The sequence below is a fragment of the Oryctolagus cuniculus genome, chromosome 19, assembly GCF_964237555.1.
Source record: "Oryctolagus cuniculus chromosome 19, mOryCun1.1, whole genome shotgun sequence".
Lineage (NCBI taxonomy): Eukaryota > Metazoa > Chordata > Mammalia > Lagomorpha > Leporidae > Oryctolagus > Oryctolagus cuniculus.
This window is the reverse complement of record NC_091450.1, coordinates 62,062,668-62,090,375: the sequence shown is the minus strand read 5'-3', so window position 1 is coordinate 62,090,375 and position 27,708 is coordinate 62,062,668. Positions and strand designations below refer to the sequence as shown.

General features: G+C 40.9%; 2 long non-coding RNA genes and 2 pseudogenes across 8 annotated transcripts in view; 3 read left to right on the top strand and 1 right to left on the bottom strand.

Annotated features, from left to right (window-relative positions):
- LOC103345821 (nuclear factor 1 C-type) overlaps window positions 1-285 on the bottom strand; it is a 108,997-nt gene extending 108,712 nt beyond the window's left edge. For all 4 annotated transcript variants that reach the window (XR_011384596.1, XR_011384598.1, XR_011384599.1 and 1 more), the window contains exon 1: window positions 171-285. This is a non-coding gene — a long non-coding RNA (nuclear factor 1 C-type). The remainder of the gene's footprint in view (window positions 1-170) is intronic.
- Window positions 286-445: 160 nt separating this feature from the next.
- The window catches only part of LOC127486820 (uncharacterized), a 46,086-nt gene continuing 18,823 nt past the window's right edge, over window positions 446-27,708 (top strand). For 3 of the 4 annotated variants that reach the window (XR_011384427.1, XR_011384425.1, XR_011384426.1), the window contains exon 1: window positions 446-638. This is a non-coding gene — a long non-coding RNA (uncharacterized lncRNA). The remainder of the gene's footprint in view (window positions 639-27,708) is intronic. The other variant, XR_011384428.1, reaches the window with a different exon arrangement.
- On the top strand, window positions 7,448-22,217 carry LOC103346731 (homeobox protein SIX4-like; annotated as a pseudogene).
- LOC138847069 (protein-L-isoaspartate O-methyltransferase domain-containing protein 1 pseudogene) lies at window positions 23,378-26,098 on the top strand (annotated as a pseudogene).

Genomic DNA, 27,708 nt, shown 5'->3' with positions numbered 1-27,708 from the left:
GACCTCGGGGGTCCTGGGTGCCGGTAAAGCCCCCAACCCACGGGTCTGAGGGGACCGAGGGGAAGCCCTGTGCCAGCGCCAATATGGAGCCCACAGATGCCGGAGGCCTGTGTCCTCCTGGCCTTCGGCTCCGTTTTCCCCTCTCGGTACAGCCAGGTCCACACACTCACCATGTCGTGGTTGTCAGCTTCCGAGGTGCCCAGCGTCCCTGGAGAGTGAAGGTGGAGAGCTGCAGAGGTCGACCTCGCTTGGGAGCCTCCTGGCGGCGGAGCTGTCTCCCAGGAGTTCACTCTGCAGGCAAACTCGGAGAAGATTGTGACGTCCAGGCCCCGCGTGCTGATGCACTGTGGACGTCACCTTGCCTGATTGGACAGTTTGCCAGCCTTGAGTGCACGGAACGTCACAAAGCACGGAGCCAATCAGCGTCCCCCATAGCAAGGACCCCTAACTTCAAGTTGTCCTGGATGGGAACAGCGAGAGACAGACCTGGGTTCAGGTCTGAAATGGCCGCCCCTGGGCTCTGCCTCCCCGCGGCTGGAGGACTCTCACCTCCGAGCTCCTGCTACCCACTGGCCTCGCCCTGGGTCCCCGTCCTTCTCCCTGCGGATGCTGCCTGGAGCTGGCGGTAACCTGTTTCAGTGAGTTACAGTTCTGTTTATCCACTTCCGGCGCTTTCGTTTTCCTTGTATTTCTGCTCATTCTGTTGGGTCGTTTGTATTATTGATTTGAATAACACTTAGATGTAACATAATTTACTCTTTTTTTTCTTTTCTTCTGTTTTCTACTCTGCCTATAGATCTTTTATATTTTCTAGTTATTTCTTGCTGGCACTTGGTAATCTAATGGATTTTTAAACATTGATCTTTCCCACAACATTAAATTCATTTATCAGTTTATTTGTTTTTAGATTTTATGGATTCTCCCTAAATAAATATCTCCAATATATTGGAAATTTATTGTTAAGAAATTGATCTTTACATCTTATTTTATTTCTTTTTGCTCTCCCCCTCGCCCCCAACTACTCCTCCAATAAGATGTTGGCACTAGTGGAGACTTCCTGGTCTAGGTTTACTTCCAGGGTAAAAGCTCTCAATGATTCTGTATTAATTGTGGTTTTCGTTGTAGGATCCTTTTAAAAAATTTTGATCTGAATAAGAAAGCCATTGCTCTTTTTTACTATACTGCAAGCAGTTTTTAAAAATTACATGCTGATTTTTAAATGTTTTTGAACATTAAATTGTCATGTGATTTTCTCCTTGAATTTTTCACCTACCTGGAAAATTTACATGACTTGTTAAGAAATGTTAACCACCTCTTGTATTTTTTATTATATGTGACTTGTTATTCATTATATTTTCATATGCGATGTCATTTATTATAAAAATACTAAGGATTTATACATCTGTATATGAAAGAGAGTTTATACTTAATTTATATTGAAAGTTCTAGTCAACCTTGCATCATTATCAATATAATGCTGGCTTTCTAAAAGAAATCTGAAAATATGCTTTGCTTATTTATACTTTGATACATCTGAGAAATATAGGTTTTTTTTATTTCTTAAATGTTTGAAATATTTTGTGTTTCTATAACTGAAGTTTTGTTTCTCTAACTGTTTTATTGGCTGGTGGCCTTCAAACTGGGATTCAACTTGCTTGTTTTAATTTGGAGTTTTCCTATTTTATACTTCTTATATTGGATTTTAGGAATTTATATTTGTGTTTGGGAATTTGATTTTCAAAGTATAGTGGATTTTTATCTCTAGTCAAGTTTTTATCCCAAGAGGGTTTTTTTTTTTTTTTTTTGACATGCAGAGTTAGATGGTGAGAGAGACAGAGAGAAAGGTCTTCCTTCCATTGGTTCACCCCCCAAAATGGCCGCTACGGCCAGAGATACACCGTTCCAAAGCCAGGAGCCAGGTGCTTCCTCTTGGTCTCCCATATGGGTGCAGGACCCAAGGACTTGGGCCATCCTCCCCTGCCTTCCTGGGCTACAGCAGAAAGCTGGACTGGAAGAGGAGCAACCAGGACAGAATCCGGTGCCCCAACCAGGGCTAGAACTCTGGGTACCAGCGCTGCAGGTGGAGGATTAGCCTAGTGGGTTGTGGCACCAGCCTTACCCCTAAGAGTTTTACAATATTTTTTTCTGATCTTGACAAGGCTCTTTTTTCTGTAAACAATTGTTTTAATACATGAAAATGGACACTAGTGTTACTTTTCCCTGTGTTTCCTCAATTATTTTTACTCATAGTTTATTAATTTTGTTAAAATTAAAAAGCATATCCTGGGGCTGATGCTATGGCATAGTGGGTAAAGCCACCACCTGCAGTGCTGGCATCCCATATGGGCCCCAGTTCAAGTCCCAGGTACTCCCCTTCATATCTAGCTCTTTGCTATGGCCTGGGAAAGCAGTAGAAGATGGCCCAAGTCCTTGGGCCCCTGCACCCATGTGAGAGACCTAGAAGAAGCTCCTGAATTCAGATAAGGGCAGCTCTTGCTGTTGCAGCCATCTGGAGAGTGAACCAGTAGATGGAAGACCTTTTTTCTCTCTCTGCCTCTGCCTCTCTGTAACTCTGCCTTTCAAATATATAAATAAATCTTAAAAAATATTTCCAGAAATGAATGATAAGATCCTCTAGGCACACCAGGGTTAGAACAAAGCATGTGTGAAGCCTTCCAGATTGCAGAGATGCATACAAATTGAACTTGGTGAGTCATAACATCGATTGCATTCACCTTTGAATAAAGACATCTGTGAATGAAGGTTCACTACAACAATCATACCCAAGACCAAACATTCTCAGCTTTGGTGACTATTAGAATCATCTAGGCAGCTTTTAAAACACATTGATCTCCAGGGTAAACCTGGGACCAATCTAATCATAGTCCCTGGAGGTGGGAAACTAGGCATAGTATTTTTAAAATCTGTCCTGTGTGATTCCAATATGTAGTCAGGGTTGAGAGCAGCTGCTGAGGACAGTCACACTGCCTCCTTTCCAGATGCATTTTAGATTTCCTATTATGCACATTCCAGATTTCCAAGATGATATACATTCTCAGATTTAAATCCCTGTGAAGGTCTCACATGTATCAGTTGAATATTGCTGCTTAAGAGAAATGACAATTCCTTATTCATTTGGTCAGAGTTGGGGGAGAGATGAGGGAGAACAGAAGAGATTGAACAATGAGAAGCAGAACTGAAATGCATTTTTGGCAGCGCATGGTTTGCCACCCTGAGGTTGAGCAGCTTTCCTGCCACCCTCACTGATGCCCAGGAGAATGTGGTGCAAGGAACTGAATTTCTGTATTTCCAGAGCTGCACATTTCTCTCACCTGCAGATGGCTTGATTGTGCTCTATATTTGAGGGAAAGAGTGAATTACAGAAAATTCAATTGAAACAAGGACTTTTAATTCTTGCAAATCTGAAGTCAGGTTGTAAGAACTTGGCCACACAGTTACAGAGCTCAGTAAATAGGCCCATTCAGAGCCAATGTTGGGTGGTAAAATGGAACATGTACTCAACCAGCTGGGATTTCATTCTGTATCTGTCAGTTTTTTATTCCTTAGCCAGATTATTTAATGAATCCCAGTTTTATTCTGTGAAAAATGAGAGTAACAAAAGCTGTGATTCTTCAGATTTATGTGAGAAATAAAGAAGTTAATCTTTCTAAAGTGCTTAAAAAGAGGCTAGCATGCACTAAGTTCTCATTAAGATTTAGGAACACATTTAATTCACCTTATGTGGAACATATTATTGAACATATATATTGAACTACCGCCATTAGTGTTGAAATGGAGTGAGGGATGCTGCAAGATAAGAAAGGGTGCAAATGGCTTCTTCTCAAACATAACTGGAAGTTATTTGGGGGAAGTCAATGCTTAAAAAATAACCAACACTGCTAGTAGATAAGTGGCATTTTAAGGAATGACAGTTTTAACATTTTTTGAAAAACCCTCTCTACATTGGGTTTTTAAAATAATTTTTAAATTTATTAAATGTAAATAAATTTCATGTATTTATATATATTTAGATTTAGTTGTATCCTCATAGTACCCACACTACCTTTCCTCATCATTCCTTACTTATTCTTTTAATTTTTACAATGATGTATACTTCAGTTTATTTTATAATCATAAACTTAACCCTCCACTAAGAAAACAATTCAACGAGTAATAATTAAGGGAAAAAAAAACAAAAACACTGTTCTTCAACAGCAAAGACTTGTGTTGTAAACAATAATCAAATCACAAAATGTCAATTTCACTCATACATTTAAATTTTGGTACTCTATTAGTTATTACAAATCAGGGAAATATTTTTCTTACTGGAACTTGTTTATTTCACTAGGTATAATGCTTTCCAATTTTATCCATTTTGCTGCAAATGGCAGAATTTCATTGTTTTTTTATAGCTGAATAGTATTCCATAGTGTGTATATACCACATTTTTTAAACCATTGGTCGATGGACATTTGCCTGGATTTCATATCTTAGCTACAGTGAATTGAACTGGAGTTAACATAGAGGTACCAATAAATCTTCCATATGCTGATTTCATTTTGTTTGAGTATATTCCAAGAAGTAGGATGACTGGGTCATATGGTAGACATATTTCCAGATTTCTGAGCTATCTTCCACAGTTGCTGGACCAGTTTACATTTCAAGCAACAGTGGATTGGGGAACCTTTTCCCTCACAACCTCACCAACATTTATTGTTTTTTTTTTTATATCTTATGAAAGCTATTCTAATTGGGGTGAGGTGAAACCTCACTGTGCTTGTTGTTTGCGTTTACTTGATGGGTAGTTATCTTGAGAATTTTTTCATGTGTCTGTTGGTTATTTAGATTTCATCATTTGAAAAATGCCTCATCAAGTCCTTTACTCATTTCTTAACTGGGTTGTTTGTTTTCTTGTTGTTGAGTTCCTTGAGCTCTTTATAGATTCTGGATATTAATCCCTTTTAAGTTGCATAGTTTGCAAATAATTTCTCCCATTCTCTCAGTTGCTTCTTCACTTTGCTGAGTATTCCCTTTGCAGTACAGAAGATTCTTAGCTTAAGGTAATCCCATGTTTCTATTTTTGCTTTTATTGCTTGTGATTCTGGGGTCTTTTTCAAGAAGTCTTTGCCTATGCCAATGTGTTGCAGTTTCCCCATTTTCCCCTAGAAATTTGATTACATCAGTTTGTATATTTAGATCCATGATCCATTTTGAGCTGATTTTTGTATAAGTTGTTATATAGCCATCTTGTTTCATGATTCTGCATTTGGAGATACAATAATCTTACAACCCTTTGTTGAAGAGACTGTCCTTTCTCCAAAGATTAATGTTAGCTCCTTTGTCAAATATTAGTTGGTTTTAGAAGTGTGGATTTATTTCTTGGGTTTTTATTCTGTTCCCTTCATCTTCATGTGTAGTTTTGTGCCTGTAGAGGTAGTTTGATTGTAACTGCCCTGTAGGATGTTTCCAAATCTGGTATTGTGCTGGAACTAGCTTTTATTTTCTTGTGTAAAATTGCTGTAGTTATTCAGGGTCTCTTGTCTTCCCTAATAATTTTAGCATTGTTTCTTATTACTTGCATCATTTTGAATATGTAAATTGCTATGTATAGTATGAATACTATGATTAAATTAATTCTTCCTATCCATGAAAATGGAAGATTTTTTTTGTGTCTTCTTTGATTTCTTGCTTTAATATGTTGTAATTTTCATTGCAAAGCTTTTTGACATCCTTGGTTAAATCTATTCCAAGGTACTTAAATATTTTGCTGCTATTGTGAATGGTACTGACCTTACAAGTCCTTACTTAGCCATGGCATTTTCTGTGAATACAAAGGTATTGATTTTTGCATGACGATTTTATATCTCAGTATAGAAATAAAGAGCTAAGTTCAAGAGTGCAAAGCCAAAGTGAGTTTATTGTGTAGAAAGCTGTACAGAGTCCTACAAGACAGGAGAGGCCCAGAGTTTGGAGTCCATTATCAATGAGGTGAACCTGTCATTTGTGTCTTCAGTTTGTCTTTAATATTCTCCCATGGGACATGTTTTGTTGGGACATGTAGAGGTTCCTGTTTTAGAATGATTCTTGGAAAATCTCTATACCTTCCTCTTAATTTTAATAGGAACTTAAGATATCTCTAAAAATAAAAAGATCCATACAAAATTTTGATGGCATAATCCAAAAATGTAGTGAAGCAATAAGTGAGTTCAGTAAAGTTAGAAAATACAAAATCTCAAAAGTACATTCATGGGGGAGCCAGAGCAGAAGGGGGTAGTCTTTGCCTCTGCCTATGGTGCTGCCATCCCATATGGGCACCAGTTTCTGTCTTGCTTCTCTTCCTATGCGAATCTCTGTTATGGTCTGGGAAAGCAGTAGAAGATGGCCCAAGTGCTTATGCCCCTGCACTCATGTGGGAGACCCAAAAGAAGATCCTGACCTCTGGTTTCGGATTAGCCCAGATGAGGCTGTTGCTGCCATTTGGGGAGTGAACCAACTGATGGAAGATCTTTCTCCTGTATCTCCCTTTGTGACTCTGCCTTTCAAAAAATAAAATATTAACAAAAAGTACATTCAGGTACCCCTAAGTGATGCACAACAACCCATTAGGTTGTGGAGAGAATTAAATAGAATTTGTGATTTTTTTTTACCTTTAAAGGTACAAGTATAACCTGCTATATATGCTTTTAAGTTAAATGTGTCTGTCTTTTATGTAAGTATGAGAATACTATACACATCTATAGAGCTTTGCATGGCAGAGCAAGGCCTTATTGACAAGGGTGTTTAATCTTCACCTGGTATTGGGGCAACATCCTCAACCCTGATAATATCCTGGCCTATTTAGCCCTAACATGGTTTGCCTTTATTAATTTTTAAAAATATTTTTATTAATTTGTTAGAGCAGGAGAGAGGAAGGAAGGAAGGAAGCCAGCAAGGGAATTGGGAGACAAAGAGAAAAGAAAGAGAGTGCTCCCACCCATTGGTTCACTTTCAAAATGCCTGCAACAGCCGGGAATGGACCAGGACAAAGCTAGGAGCCTGGAATTCCTTCTGGTTCTCTCAAAATCTCAATTTGATGGGAGAAGTCTTCATTCATGTCATTCATGGATTTCTTTAATTTTTGAACTTTTTTTCTTATTGTTTCTGAATAATCCTTTAATTAATATTTTGAGTTCCATTTCAGACATTTTATAAATCTCTTCATCTTCAAAGTCTAATATTGGAATGTTTTTGTATTCCTTTGGGGAACTCATGTTGTCTTCCTTATTCTTGTTTCTTGAACTTCTGAGTTTATTTTTAGGCATTTGTGGAGACACTTGTTGGATCTTTCCTCTGATGGCTTTTATTTTTCAGCTATGCCTGTGTGGCTTCTGCTCTATTAGTGAATACCCAGATGCTTGAGCTGGCTGTGGCCTGAGGGCTCTAGTCTGTGCTCCAGAGTGGGGTGAGTATCCAGGGTGACACCCATGTTGGATGTAGTATGTTTTCCTTATTGTCAGCAATGGGGAGTGGGTGATCACCTATATGGCATCATCACACACCTCCCCCTCTTCTAAGGTGATCAGTGCCTGAGTATTAGGCCTCAGTGGATGCATCCTTCCACCCTGCTGATTCATGAGCTGCACAAAGGATCTGTGCAGTCCTCAGGATGAGCACGGATCCTCTGGGATATCCCACCCCAATCAGGGAGCTCAGAATGTGTGGATCTGTAAACAATGATTGCCCAGAAACCCAGAAACACCTTGCACCCACTCAGTCACAGAGTTCACACAGTGTCAGCCCATGGGGCAGGCATAGTCATGTTGTGCAGAGGATCCACTCTGCCCCACTAGCCTGGTCCTATTCATGGAGAGGTAGAGATGTTCCCAGAGCCAACTGCATGTGAATATTCTGCCTAGGCAATTTGAGCTTCAGAGCCAGTGATGTGTTGAGAGGCTAGGGGCACCTTGCACTCGTACATGGGATCCTAGCCCCCTGTCAATCATCCCAACAGACTCAAAGTCTATTGAGAACATGTATTTTTCCCTCTGGTAAAATACTGGATCCCAAACATGCACAATGCATGCTGGACACAGCCTTACTTGTTTCAAAATGATGACTTCTGCCCACCAGTTGTTGGGCACATGCAAGAGATTCTGCATCCAGTACTGATGTCAGAATGTCACTGTATCTGCACCCATTGCTGGGAGCTGGCAAAATGACATCTGTCCTTGCCAGTTGCTGGGCAAGTGCAGACGAGCTGCTGTAGCTGATATGTACTTATGTACAAAATGACACCCACCCTCTTTCACCTGGTTGCCAGGCGCTGTTTTGGGGAGGAAGTAGAGATGAATAGAAAGAATAATGCCCCCTTTTTTTCCTGGGTGGGTGTGCATCCTGTTCCCCTCAGGGCTCCAGGCCAGACACAAAGTGTAGGCCTCTAGGCTCTCACTCTGGCTTTATCACCAGTAGCATGGGGTGCTGCAGTCTGATCTAACCTCACTCTCCAAAGCTGATTCTTTCTCCAGCTCTCAGCTTCTGGGGTTGTGTGTTATGTCTGTGATCATTGCTGCACATCTGCACCTTCCACACACAGATCCACAATATCTCCTCCTTCTGCAGAATCTCCACTGCAGTTTTCCCTCCAACTACCCCTGACAAGGCACATTCTCCACTTTTTTATTATTTTCTTCTTGCTTAGAGTAGTCTGCCCTTTCTCTATTCTGCCACCTTGGAATCCTTGTCAAAGTAAATTTTGATTTGAGGTGTAAAACTGTTTTAGCTGTTTGTCATGACTATTTTTTGAAATAAAATTTAAAACTTAAAAAATTAAATTCTTGCAAATAGATGTTGGTACATATTCTTCCAGTATGAGAAAAAGTAAAATCATGAAATGTAGTTGTTGGAGAACAGAATAAAAACATATAATAAAGCTCTTTTTGTAAGAAAAAAAGGTGTTGATCAAGATATGCAGCATAATGTTAATAATGAAAAGGTGAATCATGACATGGATATGGTATTATATGCTTCTACAAAATCAAATTTGAAAATCAATTCTCAGAGTTATTAACATTATTTCAGTGTGTATTCCATATTTCAGACTAAAATGCTAATGTGTGTTTGATCACTACGGGTATTCAAAACACTTTCCTTCAATGCACTATATATGTATCCAATTAGAACAAACATTCAGCAGCTTTTATTTGATAATGGTGGCAACCCTAATTGCTTGAAATGACAGCACTTTGGTGCCATAAAATTTTTAAAAAACATATTTTAGATGTGAATTTTGATACTGGAGATCTGGTGGACAGTGCTGCTGATCTATGCCAGCCTTGCCTAATCTTGCCTGATCTTCTGCAACATCTCAGTCTACTATTACAGGATGGCCTCATGTTTGTATGTCTAGTTGCTCACCATTGAGTAGGTATTTGGAATGCATGTTAAGTCACCACTTGGTGTTGCTTCACCTCATACATGAATGCCTGGGTTTACATCCTGATTCTGCTTCTGATTTCTGCTGTTGTACACTCTGGGATGCAACAATATTGAATTATTCAAGTGATTGGATGCCTGCTTCTTTCGTGAGATGCACTGATTGAGTTCTTCTCTTGTGACTTTGATCTGACTTAGCATTTGTTGTGAATATTTGGAGAAATGAACCAGAGGATGGAATATTTTTCTGTATCTGTCTGTGCCTTTCAAGCAAATACAAGTTTAAAACAAATGAATTCAAGTTTCTTTGATATTTGTGTATTTGAGGCAATTTGATCATGCTGCCCACTGTGAGGCTTGAGAACAAATGGGAAAAATTACTTCAGATTGGAAATTAGCACAAGTTTATTAGCATTTTATTGAATTCATAACAGGTTCTATGTTTAATGGAATCATTAGTTCAAGTGATAAAAACTTACATACGTAAAGTCATGTCAACACATCTAGTCATTAAACTAGAAAGACTCATAGGTTATTGTGCATCTTATATCTACTAAAATATAGCTTTTCTTTTTTTATGATCTTTGAACCATCACTTGTCAATCACATGCACCATAATTGCTAGGATTTAGCTCCTGATGATGGTTACCTCCGCTCTATCTTAGTTTCCCAGCAATCTTTCTGATTCTTTTCTTTCCTCATTTACAATATTGAGTGGGGACACAGAATCTTAAGACATTGCAAACTTAATGCTCACAGTTTCCCCCATGAGTATACAGTTGTCCTTCAAACTGTCCTAGATGGTTTTAAGGGTTACCACAGTTTGTCCCAAGTAGGAAGTTGCACTGCTCTCCCAGTCAGCTAAACAACTGTAGTTGACCTTTTAACTTCCCACAAAACACCTCAAAGCAGGCCTTACAATTACCAACAGCGTACTGAAGGTTTCAGGATAAGTAGGAACAAGAAACCTAACACAGGCACACACCCATGTACATCCATCAGGAAAACAACCTAAAGCTGCCCCATAAGCCTACATCAAATTAGAAGACACCTCCATCTTATATTGTAATGATTCCATCATACTACACCAGGAAAACACCAGACTTTGGAAACCTGCATAATTTGACTGTAGTCTCAGATAGGAAGAACAGTTACATGTTTGTTTCTTAAGCACAGTTTCAAGGCCTGCTCTGAAATTCTTGTTCTCTGGATCATATTTTTTCCAAGATGGTGACTCCCGTTGGACCCTTCCTTAAGAGACCTAGCCTTACCCCTGAGACTCAGGGACCAACTGGACCCCTTCTGACCACTGGCCATGATTAAGAAATAGATGCCATTAACCCTGTGACACACCCTCTATAGTGGTGCTGAAAAAGGCAGGCTATATCAGACACAGGTGAGACCCTCAGAATGACCACCCCCACTTGCCGAAGAGGCCTCAGCACTGCATAAACCACAAATACCTCACATCTGGCTCCACCCCTGCAAGTCATTGTGGGTCACTCACTGGGTCAGTCAGATCTAATCTAATGTACACCAGGATGAGCACTGTGATGGCAGCCAGAAGGAGGGTCACAACCTTGTGGAGACCTGTCTTATCTCAAGGCACGTGTTTCTAAACATAGTCTCACAACTTAGATGAGATGCAACTTGGATGGGACTTGCTCACTGCAGGAACCCTAACCTGTCTATGACTAGGCGGCTGCTCACATCCTTCTCCTCCCTAGGCTCCACCTGCTTCCCTCCTTTGCAGTGCTGCAACCAATAAGGGGAATCAGGTGAATGACCAGGGGCACTTGGAGTCTTGGGGAAGCAGGGTGGCCTGTCTGTCCTGAGGGATCCCAGAGCCCTGTGATCATGGGCACAGTACAATGTTGGGTTCTCCCTCCTTCAGGCAGAATACAGTTCTGTAATTGCTCATCCTTGGCTATGATGTCTGCTCACCCCTTTGCCTACCATACCTTTAGGGCCCACATCTGCTAAAAGCTGAAAGACAGAAATATGTGCATAAAACAGTACTGGATAACTGCAGGGAACTATTCCTCACAGAGCTCTTGTACATTTCATCAAAGGAAGATTCAGATCCACAGACAGGTGTATGGCACCTGGAATCTAGTTCCCAGAAAAGTGACTTCTTCAAAGGACAGAGACAGAGGGAGTATCAGAGTCCTTGTCCAACTTCCTTGATACACAAGAAGACCACTCCTCACACAGATTGGGATTCTGAGTATCCTCCAGCGGCTACAATTTTCCACTGTGAAGGGTCATCCCCATTCCATTATAGTTCATGAAGCCTGTGAGTCTGGTGCACCCACAGCACTGAGATCAGTGCTGACTGTAATGCCTCCCTAGGGACTCATGTACCTCCACAGGCCCATATAAAAGGGAAATTTGCACCCACCCCATAGAGTCAGAAACCACTGTATTCATACTCAGCATACAATGTGCATCACTGAGGGTACAGCAAATAATACCTTCCACAGCAACCAAGAAAAATCAGGGCCACCCACCTTGGATTGACTGTCCCCAACTCAGCAGGAAATGAAGAAAGAGGGTCCTAATCACAGGGGTCCTGAAATTATCCTTCTGTGCTGAATGAACTTCCTAACAAAAAAATAAGCCCCAAATTGGTAATTCATCTACAAACCAGTCTCCTCTAACTGCAGGAGAACATAGAGGGGGCACTGGACAACAGTGACATCATGGAACCAGTCCTGTCACAATGGTACACTCCATGGATACTAGGGCCTATGTCAGTCTCCTCAACCCACTCAATAAGCAAAAGCTCTGCCTCTCTGCTTCTGTCTCTCTGTAAATATGCCTTTCAAATAAATAAATACACCTTTAAAAAAGAAAAGATATGTTTGAAGAGTTAGATTTGTTTTCCCTGATTTGAATGTTATGCAATGTATGCATGTCTCAAAATAGCACATGGTATCCCATAAATAGAAATATAATTTTAGTTTTATTCATAAAAATTATACTTTTTATCACAGTTAAAATTTAAAAATATATAATTTTAAAAACTGGAAAATAACACCATATTAAGCACAACCAAATTCATAGAGAACACAACAGGATATAAATAAAATGTAAAACAGCTTACAATAGAAAAAATTAAAATTTGAAAAATAAGGACACATTATCAGAATTTAAATGTTATTTTTTCTCAAAAGATTTTAGGATCACAATAAGAATATTTGGAAAATATCAAATAAATTTAATGTATTAGCAAAAACCTCAGGAAGGAAGGTGAGCATGCAAAATTCAACGAAATTTGTTATAGGAACAAATTCAATGAAATAAAACTATTTACAAAAGCTATGGCCTGGGGAGGCAGTACAAGATGGCCCAACTCCTTGGGCCCCTGCACCCATGTGGGAGACCCAGGAGAAGTTCCTGGCTCCTGGCTTTGGATCAGCGCAGCTCCAGCCATTGCAGCCAATTGGGGAATGAACCAACGGATGGAAGACCTCTTTCTCGATCTTTCTTTCTCTGCCTTTCCTTCTCTCTTTGTGTAACTCTTTCAAATAAATAAATAAATCTTTTAAAAAAGCATTAAAATATAAAATACTTGGGAAAAATAACAAATGTTTTGTGATACCCCATATTATGAAAAACAAAATATTACTGGTTGTATGTAAAGAAGATTCAAGTGAAGTGGAAAGTTGGAATATGTGTATTGACTATAAAACTCAATGTTGGGGTGGTCATTGTCATGCAGTGGGTTAAGTTGCCATTTGGGGTGCTAATGTCCCATGTTAGACTACTTGGGATCAAATCCCACCTCCACATCTGATGTAGCTCTCTACTTATTTGTCTAGGGGGCAGAGATTATACACTGAAAGCTTGGGGTCCTGCCACTCATGTGGGAAAGCTAGATGAATTTGTGTGTGTGTATGTGTGTGTGTGTGTGTGTGTGTGTGTGCCTTTGTGAAAAATCACCTAATTGAAAAATGCACTTTAAAATGGAAAGGACATAAAATAGTCAAGCTTATTTTAAGAAAGATCAAATATTGTGATTTTCAACTACCTGATACCAAGAGTTAAAAAGGGGGTATGGCATTTTGGCATAGAGCATAAAGCTGCTGCCTGTGATGCTGACATCCCATAAAGGTGCTGGTTCATGTTCTGGCTGCTTCACTTCCATCCAGCTCACTGCTAATGCACTTAGGAAAGCAGTGGAATGTGACCCAAGTGCTTGGGCCTCCACATCCATATGGGAGACCCAGAAGAAGCTCCTGACCCCTGGCTTTAGCCTGGTTCAGCCCTGGCTGTTGCGGTTATTTGGGGAGTGAATCAGCATGTGGAAGATCTCATTCTCTCTCTCTCTCTCTTTCTCTGTGTGTGTGTGTGTGTGCCCTTCTCTCTCTGGAACTCTGCTTTTTCAAATATATAATTAAGAGTCAAGAAACAAACCTGAACATTTCAGTTGACGATATTCAACTAATGAACCTCATGTAATCAAAGGGTTAAAGGTTAGACTTTTCTATAAATGGTCTCTGTGGAATGAAATTTACCTTGATCCCTGCATGGAAACACACATATACACATTTAGAAAACTATAGACTTCCTGGCAAAAACAAACACAACAAAATTTCAAAAAACAAATTATAGAAGAAAACCATGCTGGCTATAATTGAACAGTATTTCTTAGATATCAAATAAGCACACACATCACAATGGAAAATTGTTCTAAAATAAACTTTTAATATTTAATTCCTCAAAAAAAAAAACACGACATTCTGTCATTTACTTAATAAAAATGTTCAGTGATTGATGGACCCCATAGAACCCCAGTCATCACATCAGATTATATTGACTAGTAATGGTGTCCATCCTAGCTTGTGTGGTTATATTTTGTGATGTCCATCAGTGACAAACTTGCCTAATGATGCATTTCCCAAAATGTAGTCTCATTGTGATATAATACATGAACATTTTATGGAAGCCATTTACTTGGGGAATAAATTCACCAAAATTTGAATTATGTATTTATATTCATTTGATTTGAAAGGCAGAGAGAGAGAGAGATACAGAAAGATACAAGGAGAAAAACAGAAGGGCCATCGCTGTGGTGTAGTAGGTAAAGCCACCACCTGCAGTGCTGGCATCACATACAGGCACTGGTTTGTGACCTGGCTGCTTCATTTCCAATCCAGCTCTCTGCTAAGGCCTGGGAAATCAGTGGAAGATAGTCCCAGTCCTTGGGCCCCTGCCCCCTATTGGGAGACCCAGAAGAATCTCCTGGCTCCTGGCTTCAGATCATCCCAGTTCTGGCCATTGAGACCATTTGGGGAGTGAACCAAAAGATGGAAGATTCTCTCTCTCTCTCTCTCTCTCTCTCTCTCTCTCTCTCTCTTTCTCTGCATCTCTGTAACTCTGCCTTCCAAATAAATAAAGAAATTTTGTGACCGTTCACACTAGCAAAAGTCTTCAAACTTGGAAAATGTTTTTATGGGGAGTAAGTTCCCTCCCTGATTGCTGTGTGGAACTCAAATTGTCACAGCTTCTGTGGATGTGGATATGAGGATGTTTAGCAAAGTGTATGTTCTTTTATGCTTTGATGCCATGATTCCACATACAGAAAATCTGCCCCATAATTATGTAAATTGACCAAAAAAAGGATGATTTCACTCTCTCTCCATCTCTCCTTCTGTGTCACACTATCCTTCAAGTAAATAAATAAACTAATAAAATTAAAAAAATAAAATGGAAAGGGAATGTAGCAAAATTGCACATCATGTGTTAATGTGAAATATATAAATTTATAAGAAATTAACAGTCACATGAAGAAGAGAATACATATATGGACAAAAACAGATAAAAGCATTATTTTTTTTCTATGTCAAAGTCCTATGGCTACTTTTTGTATGTCAAATTCCTAACGAACTTAATATCTTTTGCATTTCCAAAGATTTTAAATTAATTATGAGAGAGAGAGAGAATAAATATTCCATCTGCTATTCCACTTAAATGCTCACAACACTTGGGGTGAGATGGACCGAAGCCATGGTTCTAGAATTGAATTTAGTTTTCCCATGTGGGTGCAGGGACCGCATACCTGCTGCCTCCCAGGGTATGCATTGGTAGAAAGCAGAATTGGAAACAGAGCCTGGACTCAAGCCCAGATTCTATGATATGGGATGTGGTCAACCCAAGCAGTTGTGGGATGTAACATAGCGGCAGAAGTGACAGGGTTGGTGGCGGAATGTCAAATGTGGCAAAGGCAGGTGGTGGGGAAGGCTGTGACAGGATTTCAGATGCCAGCACAGACATCTTAAATGCCAAAGAGAGAGATTTGCACAGAATATAGCTAATTCAAACTCCACATACTGTATTCAGGGACGGTCCATGGTCTGGCCTTCTGGTTTGGTGTTGCTCTTACTGGCTCCATAATGATCATGTGGCTGTGCATGGCCATGACAAGTCCCAGCCACAATGCTACCAGATGCTGTGCCTGCTCCAGGCACCACAGTTTGCCAAGGCTAGGGGAATGCTTTCAGGAACATAACTGCCTTGTGAACTTGGTACTTCCTATACTATATGGACAGCTGTTGCTGCTCATGTTCTGGAGCTCACCACATATCATTGTCATATCTTATATAAGATATATAAGATCACATCAGGAAAGCCATCATTACCAACCCCCATGCTGCCCTCTGCAACCTGACCTTGATTTGACATCTGCTGTCCCAGGCCTTTTGGGCTTGACAACTGTACCTGGGTGGGGTGAGAGGAGAGGAATGGCTGCTAATGGGCCCAGCTGGCTGGAAACCCCATTTCAGCTACCAGGCCTTTATCACCACAGTTTGGCAAGATGCTTTTTAGTAAATTATTTATTTTTGGAAAGGAACCAGTGTCAGTTGACAGACCCTCTAAGAAATCCAGCCAGGTGGGCTCAGCCAGCAACCCCTTCTCCCCTCAGACTCAGAGGCTCAGTGGTGAGGGGTGGCCCTGATGAGTATTGAGGGAAGATTGAGGGCAAGCCTGGGGGACCCCTCTCAACCAGACATTCCCTCACATTTGAGTGTACAACCCACCCCATCTGTCTGACAGCCTCCATCCTCAGGCCCTGCTTTTGCTGCTTTGCTGTCTCTGAGTCCTGCAGATCCCTCTCTCACTCCACACCAAGAGCTGGAACAGGGGCCTGGAGGGAAGGACACTATGGGACACTTGGGGTAGACATAGAAGCATCAACATCTGTCATAGAAAGGCCTCATCCTCTTTTTTTTTCGCCATTTATGTATTTATTTGAAAGGCAGAGTTACATCAAGGCAGAGGCAGAGAGGTCTTCCATCCACTGGTTCACTCCTCAAAGGGCCTCAACCACTGGAGCTGGGCCAATCTGAAGCCAGGAGCCAGGATCTTCTTCCAGGCCTCCCACATGGGCACAGGGGCCCAAAGACTTGGGCCATCTTCCACTGCTTTTCCAGGCCATAGCAGAGAGCTGGATCGCAAGTGGAGCAGCATGGAATCCAACCTGTGCCCATATGGGATGCTGGCACTGCAGGTGGCATCTTCACCTGCTACACTGCAGCACCAGCCCCATCCCATCCACTTTACTCACAGCTAATGTTAGGCCCATGTTTCCCTCTGTACACATGGCTGCTACAGTCTCTACTGCCATGATGGCATTTTGTTCCCTACCATCCTTGGAAGAGACCAGGCAGAGACCCCATCCTCCAAGTCCAGGAAAAATAGATAAAATGAGGGGAGAACGGCAGAAAGCAGCTGTCCCTTTACACTACTTTGCTCTAGCAGCCATCTTAACAATCGCAAGTGCGGCGGACATCAAGCAGGAGAATGGGATTGAAAGCGCCTCAGAAGGGCAGGAGGCACACTGAGAAGCGGCGGAGGTGGGGGGTGCGGAGGTGGGGGGTGCGGCGGCGGGGCTCCCACACCCCCCAACGCGGGCTCCAGCCCCTTTCCCTCTGGAGCCAGGGGACGTTGCGCCCGCTGCCACCAAGGTGAGCAGAGAGGAAGGGGCAGTGGTGGCGGAAGCGACGTGGCGATGAGCATAGCGGTGCCCAATTAGGTACAACTCCACTTGGAACTTCTGGGCCAACACCAAGCCCCTGCCACTGTCTTCGCCACTGCTGCGGGCGCGGAGACCTCTCTCGCCTTCTCGCTAGACCATGTTCCCTACGTGTGTGAGGCGCTGCAGCAGGGGGCAACCTGGACCACCTGGCCAGGTTCCTGTGGCCACTGCCCCAGAGCGACCTGCTACATGGCAACGAGAGCCTGCTGAAGGGGCGGGTGCTCCTGGCCTTCCACTAGGGCATCTTCCCAGATGCCTGGATGAGAAACAGCATCCTGGAGAGCCACAGCTTCAAGTCAGCCAACCACCTGCTGCTGCAGCAGCTCTGGTACAAGGTACGCTACACCAGGAAGGTGCACCAAGAAGGCGGCCTAGGCCGAGGGACCCTGCGGCTGTGTGCCATAGACAACTACCAGCTGCACGGGACATTGCCCCTGCTCTGCACCATCTGGGACTGGGAGGAGATGGTGTATTGTTTCAAGGAAAAGTTGCACAACATGCTCAAGGAGCTCTACAAGCAGAATCGCTACCCCTCGCCCTCCAAGAAGCTGCACCTGGCCAAGATCACCATCCTCTCCCTCACCCAGGTCAGCAACTGATTGAAGAACCAACAGCACCATGCCTGGAACCCGTTGGAGAGCCAGTCTAAAAGTGAGTCAGATGGCAATTCCAGCAATGAAGGTGAGTCCAGCAAAGGACAGGAGGATCTGTCTCCTTACCCTCTCCAGAGTTCCTCTTATGGTGTCACCAACCTCAGCTTGTCCAGTCACATGGAGCCCACGGATTGGAAATAATGAGATACCCTTAAGTGGCTGGTGCTGTGGGCTCAGCAGATTAACGCCCTTGCCTGAAGTGCTGGTATCCCATATGGGCCCCAGTTCAAGACCTGGCTGCTCCACTTTGGATCCATCTCTCTGCTATGGCCTGGGAAAGGAGTAGAAGACAGCCCAAGTCCTTGGGCCCCTGCACCCACGTGGGAGACCCAGAAGAAGCTCCTGGCTTCGGATTGGTGCAGCTCCAGCTGTTTTGGCCAATTGGGGAGTGAACCAACCATTGGATAGAAGACCTCTCTCTCTCTGTGTCTCTGTCTCTATCTCTATTCCTGTCTCTATCTATCTCTCTGCCTCTCCTCTCTCTGTGTAACTCTGACTTGCAATAAAGAAATAAATCTTTTTAAAAAAAGATATCCTTAAGCTATTCTGGAGTTTTGTTGAATGGAAGCTTAGTACCTGCAATTACTTGCCTGTTTTCCTTAATGGTAACTATTTCATTCAGGGACCCAGTGGAGTCATCCTAAATGGATTAAATGTGAGAAATACACAGTGTCCTTAGCCCACCAAAAATGTCAACCAACATTGTGAACAATGGTATCTCCATGATGGACATCCTGGGGCCTACCTCCCGGGATGTGAAGGAATTCAATGTGCTGCAGTGTTCTGCAGCCAACTCGGCATCCACCACCTCCTACAGCCCCAGTGTCCAAGTGTCATTCGCAGGGCTGATCCCCAGTGCTGAGATGAAAAGAGAAGACATTCAAACAGTGGCTTCCCTGGAGGGAAGCTCTGTGGGGACTTTCACTACCCCAGTGCAAATCAACCAGTACGGCATTGTCCAGATCCCCAATTCCAGAGCCAAGAGCCAGTTTCTTAATTGGAGCATTGAATTCTCTCCACTTCAGATGCTGCCTGTCTCAGTGGCAGCTTCACCAAGTAACAGTTCCATAAATTCAAGCACTTCAGACTGGAGCACATTCACCAGCGAGTCCACCCCAGTGCAGCAAGTCAAGGTTTTCTTGAGCTGTCTCACTCCAAGTGCAGTGGTATACACTGTTGGCATTTCTGGGAAGACTTTGGGATCTGTGAAACAGGAAGGCTTGGAAAGGAGCCTGGTGTTTTCTCAGTTGATGGCCATCAATCAGAATGCTCAGGAAATACAAACCTGCCATCTGAAAATCCCTCAAGGAGTGGCCTTCACCCTCTGGCCTCTTTGTTGGTGAATGTGTCCCTAACTCAGTTTTTCCCTGACTCCACCTGCGCTGCTAACTTCCACTGAGCTCAACCCTGACATCACTGATAACCAGCCAATGCCTGCACCTGTGGCAGGCAAATCCGCAGGGGTGGCGGTCAGCAGTGCTAACTATGCAACTCTTCAGAACTGCTCACTCATTACTGGCCAGGACCTGTTGTCCATGCCTCTGACTCAGACTTTCCCCTGGGGTAAATTGTTCCTACCTCTGAAGACCAGGTGGGCCATGCCTCCATAGCAGTGCACCAGAATTTTGTCAGAGAACACCATTTGGTTCTGCAATCAGTAGCTAACCTAAAAGAGAACCTCTTATCAGATTCTGAGAACAAAGCAACAAGCAGCCTAATTGTGCTGGACACCAAATCTAAATATGTCCTAGATGGCATGATTGAGACTGTGTGCGAAGACCTGGAAACAGACAAAATAGAGCTTGCTATGCTCCAAACTGTCCAGCTGGATGAAGATATACAAGGCTTATAACCTTCGTGTGCCCCTCCTCTCCCTTTTTGGAATCAGAGGCAGATGTTGTCCTGAAGCCCTGAGAACACAAAGAATTTCCCCATTCAAAGGAAAACTCTGCTTTTACAAGCATATGCATTCAAGAGACTTTAGATCTGCACAAAGATCATAGTTAATTATATAGAGTAGAACTGCATTACTGCAGCCTTTTCGTTCACATACAATGATCTCTTTTAAATTGATAGAGACAAAAGAATCAGATGAAATGTCTCAAGGCAAAGTTTTACCCTTTATTGACAATATCATTCTAAAGTGAAAATGGAACTTAATAATTTTTTAAATTAAAAATGTTTACATGTAACACAGAAAACTAAATACAGCTGCAGACCATTAGAAACAATGCAATTATTTTTGTTTACCTTTATACCATGGCCATTGATAAAGTTAAGCATAAATTGTACTCCAAACTGTTCTAAGGGTGTCTTTTTAAAGTTCAGTGGCTTAATTATATATTTGTGTGTAGGTAGAGAGAGACACACTTCTCTTTTTCAGCATTTTTGGCTTAGGTCTCTGCACATTTGCAAATGTGATTGCTTATAGCTCAGTGTAGCTGAGCAAGTTGGAAACTCCAAGAAAAACTCTGAAAAAACTTCACTGTGAATGTAAATATATGAGTTCTACATGCAGGCTTTGAGTAATTGCAGTGAATTTTATTTATATTATATATTTTCCTCTTACACTTCAGGCACTATGAAATGAAAAGAGAAATGTTTTCTTACTGTTTATTTTTATTGTTTGAACAGGAAGTGAACATAGTTGCTTCCAACAAAGTTTTACTTTTTATAGGATTTTAAAAGCAATGACTTTTTTATCAGGAGTCTCTTTAGGTCAATATTAATAACATTGAAATCAGAAATCTAACACCTAATGTTGGAATTTTTGTAATTTTTTCAAATCTTTGTTCTTTAGTTAGCAACTCTGATTCATTTAAATATGTTTTCTATAGAATTCTGTGTTCCTTGTTACTTTGTGGCCTTTTAATTAGTAGTAACATATGGAACTGTCCATGGAAGCACTGATGGTTCTTTTCTACTGTCTAACAGGGTTAATTTCATCACAGAATTTTTCACTAAATTTTAAGTATAAAGTTTATAATGCAAATTGATGAACAGCTAATTATTGTTGCTACTTTCTGTTCCATTTAAAATAAGAACAGCATTATAGATACCACATAAAAGCAATTCTTCAGGCTATGAAAACACCATTATAGAGTTAAGAAAGAATTTGTAAATTCTCTTGAGCAAAATCCTGTTAAAACTTCATTCTAAATGTTTTTGAAACAGTTGTTAAGCAAGGATACATGACTCTTGTTTGCACTATATTATCATGTCTTCTTTAAAAGTAAATATTTTTTGTTTCTGTAAAAAATGAATAGAGGAAATCTGTGTTTCAAACAATAAATATGGTATATAAAATGTAAAATCATGTGACATTTAAACAGGTACAAAAGCACTTTATAGAATTATAATCTCTCTCTCTATATATATATATCAATTGGATACAGTAACAAAATGGAGACAAGTAACTATTATTCTGTTGTTGGTTCTGAAACAATGAAGTATAAACTCATTTATTTGATGTGTGGAATATCTCTGAAAGAGTGGAGATTGAAGTGTTATGCACTGCCTTTAAGGGTGAAGACATACATAATTGAACAGCAAGGAATACTGTTTTTCTTTTCTTTTCTTTTTTTTTGAGAGAGAGAGTGAGAGAGAGAGAGACAGAGAGAAAGGTCTTCCTTCTGTTGGTTCACCTCCCAAATGACCACTACAGCTGGCACTGCGCTGATCTGAAGCCAGGAACCAGGTGCTTCCTCCTGGTCTCCCTCATGGGTGCAGGGGCCCAAGCACTTGGGCCATCCTCCACTACCTTCCCTGGCCACAGCAGAGAACTGGACTGGAAAAGGAGCAGCTGGGACTAGAACTTGGTGCTCATATGGGATGCCTGTGCCACAGGTGGAGGATTAACCAAGTGAGCCACGGCACCAGCCCCAGGAATACTGTTTTTCATTATGTTGATATCTTACAAAATAAATAAAAATATTTAAATCATTAAAGTTAGAGCATCTTATCAACACCATCACACCACACTCCTTATCAATCTCCCAAATTCATCATCTGTATATAGGAAAATGATTTTTACCTAAAATCATGCACACTATAGGTAATCTTCTTTATTTTCAACATCTATTTTGATCTTCTGCTTTGTTTCATGTTGTCTGTTTTCAAATACACTTATTTTTCATTTAGAGTCATATTTTTGGCCCTATGCTTTAATATTAATTTTCCATGTTATACCTTAAATGTATTAATATTTATTATTTTCAATTCATTTTTGACTTTTTAATTTTATTTTTAAAAAGAGAACACAGTGAACTTTGAACATTTTGCTATATTTTTTCATGTGTATAACGTGACATGTAAGATCTGTTAGCATATCTTGCTTAATAACTGTGGGGAGCAATTCGGACTATACTGTTACTGGAATTAAGACTTATTCTATGCATCTGCTCTCCCACAATATGGCGCTGGGAGAGGAGTAATCAGCTTCTACCCAGCTGCCTCTCACCAACTTGACAAGCTGCAGGAGCTGCTCCTGATTGGAGGAGAGCGGCGTGCTCGGCGTGTGGGCAGCCGAGTTGGGATTGGTGGAGGAGGACTATATAGGAGGAGAGAGACGGCATGGTGGTGTGGGTTGGTTGGAGAGTGCGTTGGAGAGTTCGCGGGGAAGTTCGTTACTTCGTTCTTTCTCATTTCTCTCTACTCATTCTTGCTTTGGGAGTTTGCTGTTTACTTATTCTTACTTTACTATAGAAAGGACTTGTAAAAAAAGGTAACAACAAGCGCCCGGTCCGGTGCGGCTCCTCTGCGTGCGGAGGAGCGGCAAGTGGTGCCGTGACTCGGATAGGAAACTTAGGACGGATAGGAAACTTAGGAGGGAAGAAACGGGAAGAAATGGGAAAATAAAGGAGGAGAGAGACGGCATGCACCAGGAACATCTAAGGGGAACACTGAGGAACATCTGAGCAGCCCCCGAGAGAGCCGGCCGGCGGTGTGCTGCTCCCCTGCGGAAGTGGGGAAAGTGGCAGGGGGAACCGCCCTTCCACGGAGGTGGAAGGGACAGTAGCCAACCCGGGAAGAACCAGCAGCAAACCCGGGGAGGGCCGAGCAGACGAAAGAACAGCGCAGGGTCTTGTGTCGTTCCTCCACAAAGAGGGGGAGCGACAATAACTCTTACAATTCATATGCAAAAATAGCTATTGTGATGTATTCTCTTGAAAAATTAGATGAAATAATTGAGATAATTTTGTTGGAATGCTTATTATAAAGGAAAAACCTTTGGCTGCAAAATCATTTTCCTTATTCCTTCCTGAAACACAGTATGTTAGTCATACAGCAGCTATTATGTAGCCATGAGGTAAGATTATGGATAATATAAGCCACATTGTCAGGATCATGTCAATGTTACATTCTAAGACTACTATATTAGTCCCAAATCATATAATTTGGGGAGCTTGTTACACAGAAAAATAAAATGATTTAGATAAGCCTATGACTTCAATTATCTATTATGTTCAATCAAGTTTATTATTATTATTTTTTTTTGACAGGCAGAGTGGACAGTGAGAGAGAGAGACAGAGAGAAAGGTCTTCCTTTGCCGTTGGTTCACCCTCCAATGGCCACCACGGCTGGTGCGCTGCAGCCGGCACACCGCGCTGATCTGATGGCAGGAGCCAGGTGCTTCTCCTGGTCTCCCATAGGGTGCAGGGCCCAAGCACTTGGGCCATCCTCCACTGCACTCCCTGGCCACAGCAGAGAGCTGGCCTGGAAGAGGGGCAACCGGGACAGAATCCAGCACCCCAACCAGGACTAGAACCCGGTGTGCCGGCACTGCAAGGCGGAGGATTAGCCTAGTGAGCCGTGACCCCGGGCAAGTTTATTCTTAACTGAATGGAAACAGTATTATTTTATTTTATTTATTATTTAATTATAATTATTATAAATCATCCTCCTTATCTCTTACCCAGGTTGTCCTTTATGATACTTTAGTCTCCAACAAATGAAGCATTAAGTCCCTCTGGTATTGAGGAAAAGATTTCCCAGTGGCTGTCCCCTCTCAGTTTCAACATAATCCTAGCATTACTTCAGGAGTAAAACTTTGAGAAAGATCTACAGTCATATAGATATCTTGCAGATTATAATATCTTTTTAAAATCTAAAATGACACTGGTTCCTCTTATCTGTTCTATTAAAAGACACTATTGGTTATAATTAATCTAAACCAAAAACAGCAGTATTATTTTTACTTCAGTATCAGTTCACTTATGTGCTTTTTTCTTTTTCTACAATAAAGAAAAGTATAGAGAAAGCAATTTTCAAGACAGTTCTTACAATTTTCCCTTTAGATTAATAAACAGATGGCAGTGAGAGAGCAGGAGAAATTAAGAAAAGATATTATAATTTAAATAAGTATCTATGAAGGGGCATGCTAACACTTGCCTATTAGTTACACATGTTCAATTCCTGCTAGTAATGCCTAGCTCATTTTTATCACTTATTTATCCACAAAATAATTGTTATCTTAGGGTAACTGCTGTAGCACATCAGGTTAGGCTGACACTTAGAATGTACACGTCAATCCACCTTCCTGATATTTATTTGTGAGGAAGCAGATATTGGCTCAACTAGATGGGTTCCTGCCACAGATATAGGAAACCTGGGTGGAGTTTATGCCTCCTGGCTTTGACCTGGCCCAGCTGAAGCTACTGAGGGAATTTGGGGAGTAGAACTGAAAATAAGATTCATTCTCAATCTCATTCTCATTCTCATTCCCATTCATTTCTCTCTCTCTCTTTCTCTCTCCCCCCCATCTCTACCATTCTGCTCTTCCAAAAAATAAATGCATTTTTTAAAGATTTGTTTATTTTCTTTGAAAGGCAGAGTTACAGAGAGGCAGAGGCAGAGAGAGAAAAGTCTTCCATCTGCTGGTTCACTCTGCAAATGTCTGCAAGGGCTGGAGCTGGGCTGATCTAAAGCCAGTAGCAAGGAGCTCCTTCCAGGTCCCCTATGTGGCTGCAGAGGCCCATGGACTTGGATCATCTTCCACTCCTTTCCCAGGCCAGAGCAGAGAGCTGGGCTGTAAGTGGAGCATCCTGGACTCAAACTGGTGCCCATATGGAATGTGGGCACTGCAGGCCACAGCTTTATCCACTATGCCACAGAGCCAGCCCCAATGAATACATTTTTAAAAGGCAGCGGTGTGTGGTGGTAGTGGCAGCCAGCTGCCAGGGTCTCAGGAGCCTGGCCCTGCACATTGCTGCTGTGGGCTGGACCGACAGCCATGCCACAGGTCTTTTGGAACAAATCATGGGATGCAGCTTCATTCAGATGTGGTAGAATATGCCAAGGAAAAATTTGAGCGCTTGATAAAAATAGTGATAGCTTTGATAAATTTGAGTTCTGTGAACCTTCATTGGTGATTGGTAATTGCCTCCAGAGATCATCTGACAGACATCAGTATGATCAGATTTATTGTGATTCTAGAGTCCAGAAAAAACTACATGAACATTTTACTGAATGTGGGAGGCATACTAGTCATGCTTACAGAAAATCAGTTAACACAGATTATGCTAACTGGAGAAGCCACTTGGGAAAGTAAAAATAGCCTTGCTATTTCATTTGCTCCACTTGTGCACAAAAGTGAGAATGATTATGGCAAGCTTGCCATTGTTGGACTGCCTCCCTGACCTGTCAGAAAACTGCAGGACTTGTCCAGTATTTACATTTGCTGCAAACTTAGAACTTTCATAAATGATAAGATGCAGGCCAAAGGGATTTCCCAAAAGGAAAAGAAAGAGAGTGAAACAGAATTAATAGGCAAGTCATTGTAGGTAATAAGCTTATTCCTCAACCTCTAGACAGTGAGGAGGATGAGAAAATAGAAGATTAGATAAAAGAGAAAGACCACCGTGAAGCCATAAAGCCAGAAAAGCCTCCTCAGAATTCACTGAGACAGCAAACATGAAGCTGCCCCTCATTGAGTCTTTAAAAATTTACTTGACATATTTTAGAAATAAATTACAGATTGATAAGAAAGAATGACTCCTGATAATTCCTGTAGTCTCAAACCTGTAGCATTTGCTAGAAGTTAAGAAAATTATTTCTTTCATAAGAGTGAATTATAGTGGGGCAAAAAGTATAACCTGTTTCTCTCAGTAGCAAAAATGATGTATTCAGTCATTAAAAAGAATCTCTTTTATAAAATCTATTTTATTAATCTTGGAAAAATGCTATTTATCTCAGACTGATTTGAAAGTGGAATACAACCATAGTCAAGACCCTGTGACCTATAAATCCTTTTTCTGACTCCTTATGGATTCATAATAGTGAAGCTTAGATGTAATTTTATGTAAGGTTTAAATCATTGTTAAGCATATAGATCTGGTTTGAACAGTAGTTATTTTATTTCCTCTACAAAAACTTTCTTATAAGGAAAACAAATGCTTTATAGACCTATTTGCCTTACTTTGTTGCATCATTATTTCTGTGTTGCTGTAGATATATTCCAAGCAATATATGTGTGCACCAATAATGCAACATCACACTAGGACCACAAGGAGTCATAACTTTATGTAATTTTTAGAACTTTCACATGAGTAACATACCTGTATAGACACAATTAAAATTAGGCAACCTGTGCAAACCCAGCAATGCATTCTACACAATCCAAACAACCTAAATAACTATTGCATCTCCAAGATGAGGCTTATGTCCTTTGACAGCTCCAGGAATCCAACTGGAAACATCAAAGTCAAAAGAATTAATTTACAACTCTGAATCTAAAAACAAGTCTATCAAAGATGTCAGAGGTTTAAAACATTTGGTCAAAATAGGAACTCAGACCATTCTGAAAAATAACAATCATCTATCCAGACAAGGTGTTTCAGCCAGAGCTATATATAAACTAGATTTAATCAGTCACAAAGTGATCAATCAAATATTTCAGAATAAGACTCAGGTATTTTAATTTTAGATTATTTGTTTTTATTGTCACACAATAGTTGTACATTTTATAGGGTACAATGTAACATTTTGATATATGCAAACATTGTATTGATCAAATTAGAATAATTAGCATCTATTGCTTCATATATTCAAGATTTCTTTGAAGTAACAATATTCAAATGTCTTTCTTCTAGCTATTTAGAAATATACAATATGTTATTGTTAACTATTTTTACCCTACTCTGTGCAAGAGAACACCAAGATTTTTTTTACAATAAGAAAAAATAACTTTAATTCAATAAATTACATCTGAGGTGTTTTTTTTTTTACTTTTTTTGAGAAACTTAACTTACTTTAAAGGAGAACCCAAGAATAATACATCTGTTGCGAGTACTTAGATATAACTATAGTTTATGAGACATAAGAATAAATTCCACTTAATACACTTAAAAAAAGTAAATCTTTGAGAACAAGTTTTACTACTAACTCTCATAATACAACTCTCGGAGGACAGAAGTCCTCCATGGGAAGTTAGTGCACAGTGACACTTGTTAATTTAACTATTAACACTCTTATATATGATGTCAGTGATAACATGAGGCCCTTGACATGGTCTGCCTAGGCTATGGGAGCCCTTCAAATCCACAAACTACTGCAGTATTAGACAAGGCTATAAGCAAAGTGGAAGTTCTCTCCTTCCATCAGAG